The sequence below is a fragment of the Canis aureus genome, chromosome 33 (genome assembly GCF_053574225.1).
Source record: "Canis aureus isolate CA01 chromosome 33, VMU_Caureus_v.1.0, whole genome shotgun sequence".
In the NCBI taxonomy this organism is placed as follows: Eukaryota; Metazoa; Chordata; class Mammalia; order Carnivora; family Canidae; genus Canis; species Canis aureus.
This window is the reverse complement of record NC_135643.1, coordinates 29,275,514-29,293,591: the sequence shown is the minus strand read 5'-3', so window position 1 is coordinate 29,293,591 and position 18,078 is coordinate 29,275,514. Positions and strand designations below refer to the sequence as shown.

Sequence of the window (18,078 nt, the reverse complement as noted above, 5' to 3'; positions counted from 1 at the left end):
CTAGCTCTTAGTCTATCCCAAAGTGATTCAGAGTCACTCTGACTCTATCTCCAAATTACCAGTCGTGTTTATCTGGGTTGGGATAATTCACTTCTTTCCGTATGCTAACACAGTGCCATTATGGACTCCTGAGTGTGTACGAGGTTTTCAAGGTATGGATTAGTCTCTTTGTTTTATACCTGTCATAGCGCCAGCTACATGTCTGGGCATCTGGGGAACAGTTGATAAATTCTGAATGAGCAAGTGAATGAATTAACGAATACTTTTAGAAGAGTATCTCTTCACTTTTTGAAACCTATGCTATCTTTTGATCAATTCTTACCCCCCCATGTGATATTTTTTTATAAATTTATTTTTTATTGGTGTTCAATTTGCCAACATATAGAATAACACCCAGTTAATTCTATATGTTGCCCCCATCAAGTGCCCCCCTCAGTGCCCGTCACCCAGTCACCCCCCCACCTCCCCTTCCACCATCCAGAGTTTCGTTTCCCAGAGTTAAGAGTCTCTTATGTTCTGTCTCCCTTTCTGATATTTTCCCCCATGTGATATTCTTTAGAAGGATCCTACTGCAAAGACAAAGAACTATATTTTCTACATATCCCAACAGTTAAAGATTTGTCGAGCTTCATTTTGCCTATTCCCTGTCCCCAAACTGTGCATTAGGAGAAAGAAATTGAATGTAGCTTTCTCCTGCTTAAGGTTCTGATATTTACCCTGTGTCCCCAAGAATATGAGCACCATTTTAGACCAGAGGCCCCAGAAAGAGAGAGACATGCCTATTCAAGCATCTGCCACACATAAGATATGTTAGGTATAAATAAGTGCTTTTGATAATGACACAAATGACAGCTCTGGAGCAGCTTTAGTGCTCTACCATCACCAATTACATGTAGTAGTTGAAAACTGGATTTAAATGCGGACCTCCCAAGAAGGGTCCCAGTAGCCTGGTCTGAGATGGAATGCATGGTATTCTTCAACCTCTCTTCCTTAAAATCTGTCCAGCTTATGCCCTTTCATGTGCTTTAGAAGCAGAAAAGAATCATATCCTCTACAAAAAATTTTCCCGACTCAGGCATTTAATATTATTAATGAAGACGGAATGGCTGGAGTTTTATTTTTTATTTTTTTTAATGCTTTCGACTTGACCTATAGGAATCTAGGAGTTGAACGTTTGGCCCATAGTATCTCGAGGCCTGCCTATACTTTTTGTGTGCAGGATTATTAAATGCAAAACAAGGAGAGTAGCGTGTAATTTTATAGCAACCAAACACATGGTTTTTCCCTTTCCTTTGGGAAGAAAATTCCTTCCTGTAGAAGGTAAGGTTATGCCCCTACTTGTGAAGCCCAAGGAGGGACACTTTGATGTGAAAGAGGATCCTGGTAGAGTAACGGATACAGAAACCAGTGTGGGAATAGGAGGAGCCTCCAGAAACAGGAAAAGGCATTGTCCTGAGGACGGGTTATTTCATCCCTCTCTGTCGTCATTCGGGCTGTCTGGTTTATTTCCTCCCCCAGGTTGGTGCGAGTTGGAAGGAGAGCCTTTTGTTAATGAGGTCAAGAACAAGACTGCCCATTTTGTGAGGTGGTTAGGGCTGAACTTTCAGATTTCAGATTTTATGAACAGTGACCAAGAACAAAATTAATTTGGGCTTCATCTAAGCAATGCCAAAGCGACTGGCTAGGAAGTGAAAACTCCAATCAATTGGTGTGGCTAAACAACATCAAACGGCTTGGTTGGATTGATTTTCTAAGGAAACGCTTCAATTGGCCAACAGTTTAGGCATTATGTAGGTATAAGACTATAATTTTGCCCACAGCTAGGTTCCCTGAAACCAAAAATTTGGTAAAATAAGAACTTTATTTTAAGGGTTTTATATCACAAATAAATAGCTGCTGGTCAGAAGCAATATTACACACAAAGCAATGCTTAGAGCTGAGAATGTTCATGAATTTGTTTTCTGGAATGGTGTTGGCAATGCCTTCATGGGTCCCATCTTTCTCAGGGCCCTTCTCAGTACATACCAGGCTGGACTCTGTAACTCCCTCTGGGAACAGTGATGTGGCAGGTCCTGGCAGGGTCTTCAGCCAAACCTTTGTCATCTGGGAACAGTATGGGAAAGAATGGCCAAGGCCAGTTGCATCTGGCACAGGTCCAAGGCCTCTGGCCACACTGTTTTCACTATACTTAGCACTGAACCTTGTCAGAATACTTGGGAATGCTTTGTATTTATTAGTTTTCACACCAGTCCACCTTATAGAGCCACTCTAGCATTAGATTCCCAAATTTAGAGACCAATGAGTTAATGATCAAGAGGCTTAAAGGACCTGAATATCATCACCCAGAATATGAGTGTCAGAGCCAGGATTAGGCTGCACAGATATGTATGATGTTCTAGTGACTGCATAGTTCACAGAGAGCATTGGCCTCTGCTCTTAGAACCAAAGGGAATTGATTTTCATCTCTAAGATCTTGTAGGGAAGCTCTCTCCTCCCAGGGCACAGTGAAGCCCCAGCCAACCATACTTCTGGACATGAACTTGATATGAACCTGTTGAGGCACTCTCTGAGCTGAGTTGGGCTGAACCCAGCTCTTTGTTCCAGGTCACACACAAAGACCCATGAGGGTTTGAGAGGAGCAGGTTTTTTTCTAATCTGGAATATTAGCACTTAAAAACAAAATCAAAATGCCTTAGGGAACATAAGCAGAATAATAAGTCAAGGCTGATCTTATAAAGCCATTCAATTTGATATAGGAAAGGCATGAGATACCCTGTATGTGCCAGACCCGAAGGTGAATAAAAATAGTCCTGGTTTCAGGAGTTCACAGCTTTCTGATGCAGACAAATAGATATACACCTATCTCTACCATAAGGCAGACTATGTAACTGCTACCATAAAAGAAGTAGCAAAATGTTAGAGGTGTCCAGAAAAGGTGTCAGTGCTATTGACTGTGACCAGGGAAGTCTGGAAGGATTCTCAGAGATGCCAATTAAACTGGACTTTGAGAAGTCAGATTTGTGGAGCAGAAATTACTTCTGAGGTCCAGGGCAGTGTGACTTGCCCAAGATCAGGATCGGTTCTCTGTTTATCCCTGCAAACTGCTTGAGAATCATCATCTGAATGCTAGAGGGAGTTGTGCCATATTATGAAGTTGAGATAGTTTCATTCTCAGCTCTATTGTGCTCAAAAACCCTAGAATGAGGCAGTGGCAGGAATGACCCATTTTTCTCATTTTGCATAATTTTGTATTTAAATTCTCACTATCGGGGACTTTTATAATAAAGTGATTTATCCAGAACCTTGCATCAGTTTTAAGAAGGACTTTTATTCAGAGGAAAATTTTCAAATAGATCAACCATGCATTGAAATCCATTTACATTTCCTCTAAGTGGCGTTTCCTGAAATATTTGCTAATTATTAAAGTATTTTAGCCAACATCCAATCCCCTGGTTTTTCTATTTATTTAAGTCAGGCCCAAATGAATAGATAAGGCCAAATCTATCGTGTCTGTGGGAATAGATTAAGAGGTTATAAACATAAGATTAGCGTTAACTATAATATTAAGCAGAAAAACTGGTCGTAATGTGTGACAATGAGTTTTCTTCACGTGTAAAAATAGCATATTTGTCAAAGCACTCGGGTTTTACACTGTGAGAGCCTTTGTGAATACTTTCTATTGATATCTCTCTTTTAAAAGTGATTTTCTGAGAAATAGAATGCAAAAACCCAGCTACTTCTGGTTAGACAGATAGAAGTGTGCCTTGTTTTCAGATATCTGCTTGTGTGGAAGCTTCTGCTTAAAACCAATACTTGTAGGGATCTCTGGGTGGTGCAGCGGTTTAGCGCCTGCCTTTGGCCCAGGGCGCGATCCTGGAGACCCGGGATCGAATCCCACATCGGGCTCCGGGTGCATGGAGCCTGCTTCTCCCTCTGCCTGTGTCTCTGCCTCTCTCTCTCTCTCTCTGTGACTATCATAAAACAAAAACAAAACTTATAGCTCAAACTTTGGGATAAAGTACTGGGTACATGTGAATCTGACAATGAGAATATGTATTTGGTTTTGTCTAAAGGAGCTTATTATGTCACCTGATTATACATAGCATTGTGTATGGTGTTTTTCTGGTTCAGCTCCGATAGTAAGGCTAAGTCATTCATTTGATTAATCATTATTGAGCACATACAAAGCATCAAGAGTTGTACTACAAGCTGTGTAGGTGAATTAGGTATGGTCTGTGCTCCAAAGAAGCTTGTAGTCTTATAGGGTAGATAAACAATAAACTTACAGACAAAACAACATTCATAAAATGTGATGAATACTGTATTTTATTGAACAGAGATGCCACTGGTTTTAAGATATATCTTTTTAAAAAAGATTTACCTATTTATTTTTAGAGATTTATTTATAGAGAGAGGGGGAGAGAGCATGCCCATGTGCACAGGTAGTGGGGGTGGGGCGGCAGAGGGAGAGAGAGTCTTAAGTAGACTCCACGCTGAGTAAGAGCTGGCTGTGGGGCCCGATCTCACCACCCTGAGATCATGACCTGAGCTGAAACCAAGAGTTGGACGCTTAACCTGCTACACCACCCAGATGCCCAGATACATCTTTTTTTTTTTTTTTAAGCCCCTTAGAAAGAAAGACCATGGCCAATGAAACTGTGATTTATCACAATCTTAGAGATGTTAAAATGTGAGGGGGAAATGTGTACTTTAGAACCACCGTACTCTCAAGAGAACCAAGGGCTGTGATAGACGGTCATCAGGAATCTCTAACGGGATGGACTCTTTGATGAGGTATGTTTTAGCTCCAAACTGAAGAGTAGAACTTGTTCCTCCTACTGAAGCTCAAAAAGAATGTTCCAGGCAGCAGGAACAGCCTCAGGACACAGACAGGAAAGCACGGGGCATGTTTTAGTTGCCTGAATTCTGCCTCACAGGTTTGGTAGCAATTGTCCTTGGTTTTCCCAAGCCCTCACTGAGTTATAGTACAAATTTCTAAACCAGTGAGGCCTCTCCCTGTCCGCGTGGCCGTCTGTGGTGGTTATGGCCTTCCTGCTGTTGCGCTGTGCTCTGCCTGCATGGACGCCGCTGGTGGGGCTGCCTCTCTGCTCTACCACTGCCATACCAGTCTAACAGCCTGCTCCTGCTGAGGGAGCCAACCTCTCAATCAAAGTGAATACTACTCTGGAAATCTTGGGTGGTCTGACCTGATATTTTAGTTTAGTGGCCACAGATATTTTAGGGCCCCGAGAGGTAGTCTTACTCTTTCAATTTTACTGGCCCCTCTGTTAAAGGAACTTGGAACAGTTTCCCCAGGGACTGGTCTGGAGGTACCATTGAATAATACCACAGTGTTTTTCTTCCTCCCCACAAAGGACCAGCTGGTGCCTCCAGACCGGGCATAAACCTTTTGGGGCTCTACTAACTCAGAGCAAGAACGCTGCTTTCCCTCAGGATTCCTACCCTTCCAGGTCAGGCAACAACCTATCCTTCCTTTGTTGTTTAGGATTTTCAATCTTGGTGCTGCCTCTGCTTTCCTTCATTTTTCTTTCCCAGGAGAATTCAACACCCTTATGCCTTGGTATCATGAGCATTCGAAGACCACCTGTAGGTTTTCAGAATAAGTCTCATTTCCCTATCCCTCCTTCCACAAAGAGAGAGAGAGAAAATAGTAAAACTGCATCATTGCTCACTTATCTATCCACGGCCTATACCACAGCGTGTTGGGGCAGCTGACATAAGTCCTCAGCACAGCTCTTGTGAGATGCTGACAGTCTCTCCGAGGAAGAGATTATACTATCTTTATTTAGGGAAGGAGGAAATGGTCCATGTACAAGATAATTTTATGACACATTTGAACAAAATACACCCAGGAAAGGATTTTTAAAAACCATAACAAATGTCCAAGAACTGGTGAATGGATAAACAAAATGTGGTATGTCCATACAATGGAATACTATTTAGTAATAGAGGAACTTTCCATAACATAGATAGACTTCAGAAATGCTGTGTTATGTGAAATAAGCCAGATGCAAAAGACTGTGTATTATGATTCTATTTTTGTAAAGTGTCCTAAAAAGGTAAATCTATATATAGAGACAAAAGGTAGATTAGCAGTTGCCTGGCCTTGGGTTGAAATGGATATGATTGCAAATGGGTATGAGGGATTTTTACAGGGTGATGAGGTGTTGTAATACTGGACTGTGGTGATGGTTATACAACCCCATGTATTTACTAAAAAAATTGTTGGATTGTACATTTTAAATGGGTGAGTTCTATGGCATGCACATGACACCTCAAAAGAGATGTTAGGGAAAAAAAGCATGATTTAAGACATCCATTGTGAAATCAGCCAGCCCATTCTGACTCCATTAGTACTTGTGGCCTGTGTTTCACTAATTTAACTTCCAAACATCAACATTTAGTGAGCCTGAAGTATGTGCCAGTGATCATGTTCAGATAGATCCCTTTACATAATTATTGCAAAAAGGCAATTGACTTGAAATTGGGCAAGAACAGATCCTCATTTTATTTTATTCATGAGCGACACAGAGAGAGAGGCAGAGACAGGCAGAGAGAGAAGCAGGCTCCATGCAGGGAGCCCCATGTGGGACTCGATCCCGGGACTCCAGGACCACGCCATGGGCCAAAGGCACTAAACTGCTGAGCCATCCAGGGATCCCCAGATCCTCATTTTAGATCATACTGTCCTGAGATTGGGAATAGATCAAAGAAAAAGAGAAAGCGAACAAGCCATAACAAACCACATGTAACTGCCATATCTTCTTGCACTCTGTATGTTCAAATAATGCATCGGTAACAACAAAGCCTGGAAGGGCAGCACATATCCACCTCTGCTTCTTTATCAGGTATTCTGAGTTCATGTGAGAAGCTTGAGGAGTAGGTCCATTTGGTTCTATGTGTGCTGACTACAGCGAAGGCTGTTAGTCTTGGGGACTGCCTCTAAAGTCCCCTCTGGGGACTGCTGGGATAAGTTCCTTCTCCCCAAAGTGGCCCAGTGATAGCACTTTTCAAAAATAAGCTGATTTGCTCCCAAGCTCAATGAAGTTTCCCAGGGGCACCTAGGTGGCTCATTTGGGTAAGTGTCTGACTTCAGCTCAGGTCATGACCTTGTGGTCCTGGGATTAGCCCCTCCCCTCACAGGCCTCCACACTCAACAGGGAATCTGCTTTTCTATTTCCCTCTCCCTCCGCGCCCCACTCCTTGCTTGTGACACACTCTTTCACTCTGTCTGTGGAATAAGTAAATACAACCTTAAAGAAAAAAAAAAAAGAAGGTTCCCAGCCCAAGTGGCCAGGGCCCTCAGGGCCCTCTTGCCTAGGCTGAGTAATCTTAAAGTGAAGCTAAAGGCTTTGGCTTCGTTAATTACCACTGGGGTGGTGGGAGCGGAGAACCTTGGAATTGCTAATAATGCTCTTGGTTGGTTCTCTCTGGCTATTTCTGAAAGTTAAGTCTAGACCAAGACAGGGAAGACTAAGTTCTGACCGTGACCAGGACCAAGGGGGTAGAGACAAACCTCTCTCATTCACAGAAATTTTTCAAGGGAAAATATTTTTTTCTTGGGTTATGCCCAATCACAAGAGAATTTATGGCTAGAATCTGGCTAATCCCGTCGCGTCATGGTTCTTAGCAACCAGATCTTTTTGCTTCACACCCACACTGTTTATGAGGGCCCAAGGTAAATCCAGGTTGGGTAGATCAGGACTCATTCAGCTTTCTTTTTTCCATGCCAAAAGTACATCACACTTACCGGTGTCAGTGCCAGGGCTAGCTGATACTTCTCTTTTGCTTCTCCTACAATAGCTTTTCGATCAAGTCATCACAAGTCCCCTTGATGTATATATTTTCCTAATTTTATATCTCCCAGAAAAAAAGAGTAATAATGATTTTATTTCCCCCTGCCCCGACCAAGGGAATTCTGGCTCCTTATCCTATCTCTACCCACTGATTCGAATCCTATTTTTTCTACCCCTCATATCCCATTCCTCCTCAACCTGCTACTATGGCTTCCATTGTCACCAATATTTATGGTGATCCCAGCTAGCCAAATTCAAGAGCCAGCATTCTGTATGACGTTGTCTTACTGACCAATCCACATATAAACCACTTTCTTGTTCTTAAAACACAGTTGGCTTCCCTGACACTATATTCTTCTGTTTTATTTTGTTTTGTGTTTCCTTTGTCTTTGACAGCTTTTGTCTTCCCTCCTTTTGTATATTCTTCCTTTGCTTAACTTCTAAATTTTTGAGCACTCCAAGGGTTTGGTCTTCATTTCTTTTTTCTTTTCTATCTAGGTCCCCCTTCTAGGCGGTCTCATCCATTTCCTTGGTTTTGTGAACCACCCAGATGATGATTTCCAAATGTATTTCATCAGCTCCACTCAGCTCCATGTTTACATATCCAGCCTTCTCCTTGATATGAAATTTGATAACTTATAATCATTTCAAGTCAGAATTTTTGATTCCCTTCCCAAATCTCCTCCTTTCCTTACCATTTCAGTGAATGACATCAGTGTCCACATAGTTGTTCAAGCTAAAAACTTAGAAATCATCCTTGATTCTTTCTTTTCTTTTACTCCTAAATCCAATCCACCAGCAAATCTATTCGGCTCACCCTCCAAAATCAATTCCAAATCTGTGCATTTCTCTTTTTCTCTACCATTACTCTTAGTCCAAGTCACTGGCTGAGTAAGCATCCAGCTAGTCTTCCTGCTTCCACGCTTGCCCCACACAAATTATCCTCTATACGGGAGTCCAGAGTGATTTCTTAAATACATTTCATATCATGACTTTTCCTTGTTCTTTCTTTTTCTTTCTTTCTTTCTTTCTTTTTTTTTTTTTTTTAAGATTTTATTTATTATCATGAGAGACACAGAGAAAGAGAGAGGCAGAGACACAGGCAGAGGGAGAAGCAGGCTCCATGCAGGGAGCCCGATGTGGGACTGGATCCCAGGATTCCAGGATCAGGCCCTGGGCTGAAGGCGGGGCTAAACCTCTGAGCCACTGGGGGCTGCTCTTTCCTTGTTATTTCAATTAAAATCAAATCAGTCAGTCACACAAGCTTCACCCATTTGGTTTCTTTTATCAGGTATAAAGGTAGATCCTTTGATCTTTTCATGCAGATTCTTTCACTCTTCGACTCAGTCCCAAACTTGCTGGCTATCCAACACCTTTTGGTCTGTTTAAGAACTGGTTTAATGCATCAAGAAAGGTTTTTCCTTCCCTTCTCTCCTTGAATCTGGACTGGCCTGTGACTTCTTTGGCCAATAGAATATGACAGTTCAAGTCCTGGCCTTTAAGAAAACTGACAGCTTCTTTTTTGTTGCCCTGGAACCATTTCAGAAGTCTGGCTAATCTGCTGTGAGCAAGCCCATACTAAAAACATGTTGGAAGGCTATGTAGGAAGAGAAAAATGGTGTGCCAGCCACCAGATATTCCAGATATCCCATCTGAGATATCAGACACTGACGGACAGAGATGATGTCTCCTGTGCTCTTTTCAAATTCTTAGAAACATGACATATGGTTGTTTTAAGCCACTAAATTTTATGGTCTTTTGCTATAGCAATATGGAACTAGAACATTTGGGAAATAATTTGAGAGCATGTCTTGACCTGTCTTCATTGTATTTCTTAGGTCTTTAACAGTTTGGCTGAGTTCAGAATTGTTGGTTAGAAGAGTTTTCCTTCAGAACTTCAAAGGTTTTGCTCTATTTTCTTCTGGCTATAAGTGTTGCTAGTGAGAAGTCTGATGACATCCTAATTCATATCTCCTTCTAGGTGATCTGCTTGTTTTTTTCTTTTTCTTCTGTGGAAGCTTTAGGCTTTTCTCTCTGACCTCAGTATTATTAAGCATCATGATGATGTTTTGTTTTGGGCTCTAGATGTCTGTTTCCTCTAGTTCATTAGCTAGAAGTTCATTAAGTTCATCTCATCCATCTAAATTTTGCTTTTCAAAATTTTTATTGTTCTAATCCTCTACTGCTACCTGCAGAGGTTTATACCTTTCTAAACCATTCACTATAATCCTAGCAGGGTTGGCAGAAGCAGTGGCTGTAATTATGTATTCAGGTTCCCAGAACTTCTGTTTTGTTTATATCATTGTACATTTTATTATACGCAATTTATAAATTTATGAATTTTGTATATTTTGTACAGATTATTTTATGATTATTTTCTTCACATTGTCTCACTAACAAAATTTTAAACTGCATGACAGTTGGGACCATTCTTTCTTGTTCACTCCTTTATCCTCATCTCTTAGTACAGTGCCTGACACATATTTGTCGTTTAATAAATATCTGTTGAATGGATGAATAAAAAATGCCTGGGATGGGAAAAGGAAAAGTAGCAGGAACAGATGTATCAAAAGCTAATGTCATAATCCATATCATCCTTTTGTCCATACTAGTGATTTTTAAAGATTTTATTTATTTATTTGTGAGAGAGAAAGAGCAAACAAGGAAGGGGAAGGATAGAGGAAGAAGAAGCAGACTCCCCACTGAGTAGGGAGCCCAATGAGGGACTCCATCCCAGGTGACTGAGATCATGACCTGAGCTGAAGGCAGACGCTTAACTGAGCCACCCAGGCACCTCAGACCAGTGGCTTTTAACTAAGGGTGATTTTGTTCCACAGAGGACATTTGGCCATACCTGCAGACATTTTTGATGATCACAACTGGGAGGGGGAGCAGTTTGCTGCCAGCATCTAGGGAGGCCAGGAACACTGCTAAACATCCTGCAGTGCACATCGCAGCCCACTACAACCAAGAGTTATCTGGTCCAAAATTTTAATAGTCCTGAGGTCAAGAAACCCTGGCCTAGACCAAACTCTAACAGCTAATTTATATAGTTTAGTCTCTTAAATACATCGCCCATTTTCAGAATACCACACACATGTGTCAAAACTTCCAACTGTATGCCCTCTTTGGTGTGTGGGCTCAGTGGAAAAGTACTAAGTTTGAATGTCCTATGGCTCACCCCTGGATGGTAGATTTTTTTTTATATTTAATATATTCACTTATTTTTTTGAAAGCTGGGATTAGTGGATAAAGAAGGGAGTAGGAAATAAATTCACAGAATCCCTACTTAATTCATTATTTTTCTTTCTAACATGCGATGGTAAGTGGATTTAATGGTGTCTTACATTTTTCTCAGATGCTCTCCCACCTTCTCAGAGGAAAGTGCCTTTCAGCTCTTCACAATAACTAAATAGTGTAATAGCACTCTAGGGCTAGAAGGGGCTTCATTTTAAGATAAAGTAATTGTGCCTCATGTAACTAGCTCAATACAGAACTAGAATATGAATCCATGTCTGTCCTAAAAGGTAGCAATACTCTGTCATAGCATGTTCTCTGAATTAAAAATAACAATAACAACAAACTCTTTGACTACACAAATTCATTTTTAACAACACAATTAATAAAATGCTTACCTTTGTCTGCTTTCATCAAAGTTGAAATCACCTGCGGCAACCATTCCAGGTCACCCGACCATACCAAATGCTACACCACAGACACAGTTGATTATGACCTTGCAGACAAAGAATGGATTTGTAGTTATATGTAGTGACATGCTTCCCATTCAGGCCTTGCATAAGCTATGTTTTGATGTCACCTATGTTTGCAGAGTGAATTCATTCAGCCTAAACTTAACGATTAGTCATGGTTAGTTATTTAATGCTTTACCACTCCCAGCTCCACCTCTTGCTTCCAACCTCACCATTTAAGCCCAAACTAAAGTTGGCACAAAATGGACTCTGTGCTTTCTCCTCTGTAATCCCTGTTCTACTAATGATGTGTGCTATATTTTAAGATGTTAACCATTTTGTTTTTGTTGTTCTCTAAATAGGAGTCAGATAATGGCTCTCTTCATTTTCTTCTCTTAGAATTTCTGAAAGTCAGTAACACAGCAAAGATTCTTTGACATTTTCAGATAAATGAAAGCCTTGAATCAAATCCATAGAGTCTCCTGTTTCTCCCACCACAGCTCTATAGGACGAGAGTTCAGTCATTTCATTCTTTTACCACCTGGCTTACAGGTATCCTCTTTCTCCAGAACCTGCAGGACTTCTCTAAGTTTGAATGTTTAACCACACCTCTGTGCTGGGTTTTAACGGAAGTTACTCAACCTTCTCAATAGGCTACAGACCAGAGTGGGCAAGCTGCCATCATTCGTGATGACCATGGCATAGACTTAAGGCTCATTTCATCACCAAGGAGAATCTGGAGACTAGTTACCTCTCTATCAATCCCCACATAGGGCTTCTTTCCTCTTCATTTATGTTCATTTTCACGTATCATTTATGTGCATGACTTTTATCCACTAAACTGTAGTTCCTGCAGGGTAGGACCCTATCTTTTTTAATGTTTAATACTGCCTCATCCGCCATGACAGCCAACTCTGTGATTTGGCCCTAATCAGTTTTATTTGGTGATAGATGAAGTTATAACTGATATGCTCTGTGCCATAGTCCTTCCTTATTTACCTATTTACCTTGTTTTCTTAGTGACTTCCCTATTTGGGCAGCTAGACCAGAAGGCATCCATTTTCTTTAGGATTTGTTAGTAATGGAATCCAAAAGGGAAAAAAAAGAGCAAATTCTCAGCTTTTAATATCAAAATCTTTGTACTGAGTGTTGGGAGATATTGTAGAGGATAAACAAATATATAGAATCCTGTTTTCCTCCTCCTCAGCCTCTTCACCAGATAAAGATCACAGGAACCAAGAATGGAGGAGGAGTATGGGAAGAACAAGAGAGCTTTAGGAATTGGTCTGTCTCTGGGCCTTGTCTCCTGCCCCAACCCCCAGAGAGCTTCCGCATATCCCTGGATCTGAGTTTCCCTGGGCTTTTCTGGAGAAAGACAGCAGAGGTGGTGTTGATGGGTGGAAGGAGCATGGTGAATGCCTGGGACAGGCCAAGATCCTTTGGAGGCCCTAGAACTGGAGGTAACTAACTTTCTGTTTCATAAGAAAAGTCCTAGAGGTTTGGGAGAGAGACAGAGAGAGAGAGAGAGAGAGAGAGATTAGAGAAGAGAAAAGGGAAGGAGGTGAGAGGGGGGAAGGAGGGAGAGAAAGGAGAGAGAAAAAGGAAGGAGAGATAGAAAGAACTTTCTCAACTTTCCCTGCCTGCCCAGCTGGAGTTGAGATTTTCTACACACTAGCAAAGGATCCTCCGAGACATAGGTATTACATCAAAACTGTTTTTTAATTTTATGATGGCAAGAATACTTAACATGAGATCTACCCTCCTAATGGATTTTTAAAGTATACAATACAGGATTGTTAGCTACAGGCGCTGGATTGTACAGCAGATCTCTATAATTTACTCATCTTTTCTGACTGAAATTTTCTACCTATTGACAGACAAGTCACTCCCTGATCTGTACATTTAAACTGTTGGTCATCAGCAATTTCCTATCATTTAACTAACCTAATACGACGGGCAGGACCCCATTATGACTGCTGTGGGCATAAGACACCTCCTCTGTAAAGAAATTTAAAATTATGCTTTATGTGGTGCAATAGAGAGAGATATATTCGTATTATATGTTAAAACATGTTCTTCAACCTAAAAGTTCATTTTTTTTCCTATTGATTTATAAAGAAATAAAAACACTTTCCTGGGCCCCTCACTTTCTCTGAGCACTGTGTACCCACCGGGCCTCCTGGGATGCAAGCCCCAGGATGGAACAGAAAACAGGCCAGCAGCCCCCGCCAGAGCTCCGGCCCTGAGAGTCGCTCACCCCCACCCTCCCTTTTTTCTTCTTGCTTTTGTAGATTCCTTCCTTCTCCAGGGGGATGGGCTTCTCTCTCCTTGGCCTTTCCACAGGTGAATAAATCCCTCTAATCTCCAATCCCGGTCAGAAAGTCCTGCTCTCAGGTAATTAGGAAGGATATTTCTATTTCAACTGGGAACTAATTGCAAAACGCAGGCCTTTGTGCTGCTATGTAAATTAGCCTGGCTATCAGATTGAGAGCTGCCCACTATAATATTAAAAACAAACAAACACCAACCCCACCACATGGATACTGAGCTCCTGACCACCATCCGAATTATCCCTGGTGACCAGGAAAGTGAGCTAACAACTGATCTTTGTAGCGGGTACATTTACACATTGGCAAGGTTTCAGACCTCCGCCCCTTCCCCCCTGCACTAATTGCCCCTCTAAGATTGTAGCAGAAAACACACTGGCTCTTGCTTTGAAAACCACAGGGGTTTGTGTGAGTGAATGACATTTTATTACCCTGCCCTTTAGAAATTAGCCTCCACACTGTCAGGCCTGCCATGGAGCTTTTCCCCGATTTTCCCTCAGATGTCAACCACCCAAATTCCAAATAATGCTGGAGAGTGATGTGAGTGGGATGATTTGACTGCACATAGATCAGACCTGTCTCTGGGCAGTTTGGTGGGGCCAAGGCTCTGAGTCTAGAAGAAAATGGAAATTAACAGATAATGGGACAGGATAACATCTCTGCTCAAAGCTTCATCATCAGATGAGCTTTGAATAACCCTGATCCATTAATCAATTATTTTTAATAAAACATACACACACATACACCCCTTCTGTTTTTACAAGATTTGCTCTTAAATTCATGCTCTTAATTCATGGAGGTTTTATTCAGCTGAGTAATTCTCTGCCTTTGGAGTATAGTACCCCGTCCCATCTCCTAATTCCTACCCTAGTATGCCTATATTTTTAGGTCTGAGAGTATTAAATTTGATTTTGTTTCAATAATTGTTCTATTTTAAGGTACCTTTTGAAACTATTTGCAACATTCCAGACTTTTTCCAAACCAAGGCCAGAAATAACTTTGTTAGCTACTTGTCCCATCTTTGAGTTTCAATTTGTCTTTGCATTTTGATTTAGCAGTTGAATTTTGTGGGTGTCTGGGTGGCTCAGTGGGAAAAGTGTCTGTCTTCAGCTCAGGTCATGATCCCAGAGTCCTAGGATCAGGTCCAGTATTGGGGCTCCCTGCTTGATGGGGAGTCCCACTCCATCTACCCCTCCCTCCGCTCATGCTCTCTCTTACTCTCTTATGCTCTCTCTCAAGTAAATAAATAAAATCTTTAAGAAAAAAAAAACAGTTGACTTTTTTAAAAAAAGATTTTATTATTTATTCATGAGAGACACAGAGAGAGGCAGAGACATAGGCAGAGGGAGAAGCAGGCTGTGGGGAGCCTGATGTGGAACTCAATCCCAGGACCCCGGGATCATGACCTGAGCCAAAGGCAGACACTCAACCACTGAGTCACCCAGGTGCCCCCAAAGAGTTGGCTTTTGAAAACATACAGAAACTTCAAGTTAATTAAACATTTTAATTAAAAAATAAGCATGACATAAATGATCAGTCTTCAGGAATTATTATAGAATATCTTTGACAATAAAACTAATGATTTCCTTGATTTGTGAAGATATTTTCTGATTATGTAATTATGAATATCAATTTTGATTGTGATATTTGATATGAGTAATTTCCAGTGAAGGGAGAATTCTGGAGACAGAGTGATAGATAACGTAGATCTATGTTTCACTCTGGGAACTGACTATAACACCTGGAAATTATGTACATATCCATTCATATTGTTAAATGAGTTAATGCATATAAAAGAATCTAGTGTTAGAATTGGTACACAGAATATATTCAAGTCAAGGAAGAGTAGAAATTGAATATGAAATTATTTATACCTTGGAGATTAACTTCCTAGAACTATTTTCCTATATATTTCTCTGTCAGTCTCACTCATTCAATGATAACTATCAAGCACATACTTTTATATTGCATCAATTCTAAGCAAGGCATTTACTCACATTTTATTAACTCTAAAATCATAGTGGGTTTTAGCATTGATTGTGGCTTACATTACTGTCAGCCAGAGCAAACATGGGCATTTACTTGGCTATCATTCCCTGTGGAACAGTCGAATGACTGAGTACCTTTGTGTTTCTGTCAACTAACTTTTAAGGACCATTTGAGGAGGACACATGAATTGTGGTCACTTGAAATCTAATACTAGATAAGGCCAACAAGGCACTAGTCCTAAAACCTGCAAAATGGTGGGTGGCAATGGCTTAGAAGAAAATCCAAGAGATACTAGTAGAGCACTCTTAAGAAAATGGTGCAGCACCAGCACTCAAGGTGGCATATCTGATACTGTGGGAAACCTCATGGACACCGACCATTCTGAATTAAAAATGTGATGTGGCAGAGTTAAACTCAATATGAAAAAGTTTAAAAAATTGAACCAATGTATTTTGCTTATATTTTCCTTTACATGTATGTGTAAGAATAATATGATGAATATCTATGACTAAGCAGTTCTCTTATACCAAATAGAAAAATGTCTATGTAATAAGAAAGCATAGTGTCATAGTTTAAATAAGCATTATGTCATAATTCTGGAGACTTTACCTGGTTTCTTAATGGTATACAAAAGAACGATGCGTCTCACCATCAACGATACTTTAGATTCAATAAATTGAGTACCTACTATACCTTGTGCTAGGCTTTGCAGATATAGTTAATGAAGCAAATATTTATGGAATACTTACAGTGTGTCCCCAAATTGCTGTGTTGTGAATGGGCCCAAGAAGCTCTCATGGATGTTTTTCTGGCTGGGAAGACAAGACACCATACAACATGTTTCCAGAGAGGGTAAATAATATGGAGGGGTAAAATGTGTAATGTATTACGAAGTATATTGCAATAGAGTGAAACATTGGTGTCTAAGACACAGTTCCTTTTCTCAAGGAATTTACAATGGAGTGTCAAAGATAGAAGGAGATTTCAAAATGGTGTGTTAGGTACCAAGAACTTCTGAAAAGTCCAGAGGAAGTGATAGTTAAAACTGTCCTAAGGGGCAAATATGGATTAGCCAGTGGAAGAGTAGAGAAAGGGTATTCCAAACAGAGGGACTGTCATGTTTAAAAGCCAAGAAGTAGGAGGGAGGCTGATGAATTTCTTCAACTGTAAGGAGTTCAGGTGGCAGAGCTCACAGCATGAGGGGACAAGGGATGAGCCTGGAAAGCTAGGTGAGTGTTGGAAGACCTTGGAGGCTAGGGTGAGTCTTTTGGTCTTTATACCAAAAGCAGTAGGGTTTTGTTCAGGGTATAGGCACGATAGAGTTTGTATTTTAGAAAGATCACCATTGCTGGAGTATGGAGGGCTGGGTTAATTTTCTCCCTTCCCCTCCTCCCCCTAAGCAAAAAAGCCAGCTGTTGCAATGACTCGGGAAGTTGACAATGGCGGCCATGTTAACTTTTCCAGTTTCCCCAACTTGACTGGATCTTTGTCCTGCTGTGTGTGGGCTTGGTAATAAAATGTTGACTCCGGTAACCTATGGTCACTGCTCAAGTGGAGCCACGTTACAGACACTACAATCATTTTTAAATGAAGTCCTGTCAAGTTATTTGACTAGAAAAGCAGATTAATAAAGCTACTGATCCAGTGAGTGACTGATCAATAAAAATGCCACTTCAATTACATGATAAAGTAAAAAATCAAAGTGTATGGTTACCCTCCTGAGCTTCTGTGGGACTGAAGAATTTCCGTCTGAGATTTATCAAAGGGTCTTGAAAGCCAAAGAATGGTTTAGATGAAACTCAATTGATTTTGTGTTTCTGCCAGAACTCAGAGCTTTCTACAGGTCACAGCCTGTCAGGTATAAAAAAAAAAATCATAATTTTACCAGAGCTACCTTTCATGGTTTAGAAGGGAAAAGGCCCCAGAAAAGCTGGACTAATAAACACTGCCAGTGCGCCTGTTTAAGCAAAAGTAAGTGAAAATGCCAAAAGGCTCAAGTTCAAAGGGAGGATTCTGTACCTGAGAAATGTCGCTTTATGGAATTCTCACTTCTTTGGAAAAGCACTTGGCAAAAAGACTTCTGAAGCAAGGCCGGGAAGGCAGAGATTGAGTGCATTCGTGCCTCTCAGAGCCAGCACGACCTCTGCCTTTCTTCTTGGAGCCCGTGAAAGGCTGAGACACCAGGGAGATGGGCTGTTTGCTGAGCCATCCTGGAAGGCTCCAAATCCAGGGAGAATGTGGACATCTGTTCTTTAG

General features: G+C 41.0%; 1 long non-coding RNA gene across 16 annotated transcripts in view; it reads left to right on the top strand.

The window, feature by feature from the left end:
• The window catches only part of LOC144303847 (uncharacterized), an 82,506-nt gene that overhangs the window by 40,767 nt on the left and 23,661 nt on the right, over window positions 1–18,078 (top strand). For 3 of the 16 annotated variants that reach the window (XR_013370847.1, XR_013370845.1, XR_013370837.1), the window contains exon 6: window positions 16,574–16,674. The exons of the other annotated variants lie outside the window; for them this stretch is intronic. This is a non-coding gene — a long non-coding RNA (uncharacterized LOC144303847). The remainder of the gene's footprint in view (window positions 1–16,573; window positions 16,675–18,078) is intronic. 16 annotated transcript variants of the gene reach the window in all.